Here is a 2,125-nt window from a genome sequence, read left to right on the forward strand (position 1 = left end):
GGAATGAAGAAACACTACAAATGGTTGAGATGAAGCACATCAAGGAGAAGAAGAAACACAACAATTAATAAAAGGGGAAGCGGTGGGAGTGGGTGAACGAATTAATTCCGAGGGGGAGCACCTCACTAAATGCAACATTGGTAATTGAATCCTGCACGCGCATTCTGCAAACTGACATGGGGAGAGAACCTAGATTAATTCCGAGGGGCAGCCCCTCACTAATGTCTGAAGGGAATTTTGGGAGGGGTGTCCCCTCGCTAATTTCCATCATAAATCTGCCAGCTTTTTCCAATCTTAGCGCCAATTCAATTTGCCAGGGGATGCCCTCGGGAATGGTATTTTCAAAATTTAAATTTTCCCTCTTTTATTTTAGCGAGGGGTTACCCCAAGCAATATATATTTTTTTCTTCAGATTTGAGTGTTGCGAGGGGCTTTACCCCAAGCAACTATATTTTATTTGTGAGAAGGAATGCCCCTGGGAAAATTCCCTGGCTAATTCAAGTTTTTCTTGTAGTGATTAGACATTATGTATGTTTATCAACTAAATATCTGCTTAATTTTATTGACCCTTCATACTTCATGCTTCAAGGAGTGATCCCAAAAGGCCGACCATATATATAACATGATAATGTTGAGGTTGGTTAAAAATATACATGTTGAGAGAGTTTCACATCATTTAGTTTTGTGAAGGAAGAGGAAGTTTAAGGCTATGCAGAGGATTTAAGTTCTGCGTTCCAAGACGTACCAATCATCAACACTTTAAACTTGTATTTGAATTTTTATATTTTCTCTTATACTCTTGTTTTAGAATGTTGTGAGGGGTAGTTAAATATTTGATTTGGAGAGTACGGGTGTACTGGAGACTTGCGGTAGTTTAGGGTAGTCTATGTGTTGTAACAATTTTTACATAGTGTTACACTTCTAAAAAAAATTACCTTTTGTAACGCCACCGAATTTTTTTCACCACGGCCTAAGGATTCATCGTGGTAGAATCTATTCAATTAGACGCTTTCCTTTTATTTTTATTTTTAAGTCCCCTTTTCACCACGGTTGGAATTTTCAACCGTGGTGAAAAGTGGTGCATGGTAATGCGTTCGAATCTTGTTGTTGTTCTACTGCAGCATTTTTTTTATATTTTATTAAAATACATGCAACAACGATTGTTTAATACAACCGTTGTTGTATGTAGCACATGATCATGAGTTCGAATCTTGTTGTTGTTGTTTTACTGCTGGATTTTTTATATTTTATTAAATTACATATAACAATGGTTGCTTAATACAACTGTTGTTGTATGTAGCGTGTTTATTGAGTTTCTTCACCCGTCCTTAAATAAATATTGGTTGTTCATTTAGAGATTATCAACGCTCAAGACACTACCATTAAACTTAGACGAACTTCCAACTTAGACGAACTTCATCTTCTACCTCCAAACGTCATATTTCATTTAAGAAACACTATTTCTCAATTAAACCAAGCTTGAAAATATCATTTCTTCCATAAATAAAACTCGAAAACATCATATCTTTCATTAAAAAAACTCAGAACTCCATCATCTCTTCTCCAACTTGAATGAAACAAGGAATGTATGGATTCAAGTTAGCAATGTTAGTTGTTGTTATTCTTTTTTTTATTGTTGTTGTTGTTGTTGTTCTTGTTCTTGTTGTTTTTTTGTTGTTGTTTGTGTTGTTGTTGTTGATGTTCTTGTTGTTCTTGTTGTTGCTATTATTTTTGTTGTTCTTCTTCTTATTATTATTTTTATTGTTATTCTTGTTCTTGTTGTTCTATTGCTACCTTCTTTTTATTTTATTAAAAGACATACAACAACAGTTGTATATGCAAGGGAAAGATGTTAGCACCCCTCTCATCAAAACTAAAAAAACAAAACCGAGATCTTAGATTCGGTGGTTGATTATGCAAGGGGAAGATGTTAGCACCCCTCACATCTGTGGTACTCCACGGGAACCTTTTTGAAAATTTGTGTAAAAAGAAATTGTGTGCAAAAGATGAAAAGAAAGTTGAAGGGCTCCAATTTGGATTAAAATCAACAAGTATGTCACTAGCTCTTTTAAATGGAAAAGAATTAACACCATATCAATCAATATCATGAAGATAGAAGAATTAC

Source organism: Vicia villosa, linkage group LG2 (genome assembly GCF_029867415.1).
Source record: "Vicia villosa cultivar HV-30 ecotype Madison, WI linkage group LG2, Vvil1.0, whole genome shotgun sequence".
NCBI lineage: Eukaryota > Viridiplantae > Streptophyta > Magnoliopsida > Fabales > Fabaceae > Vicia > Vicia villosa.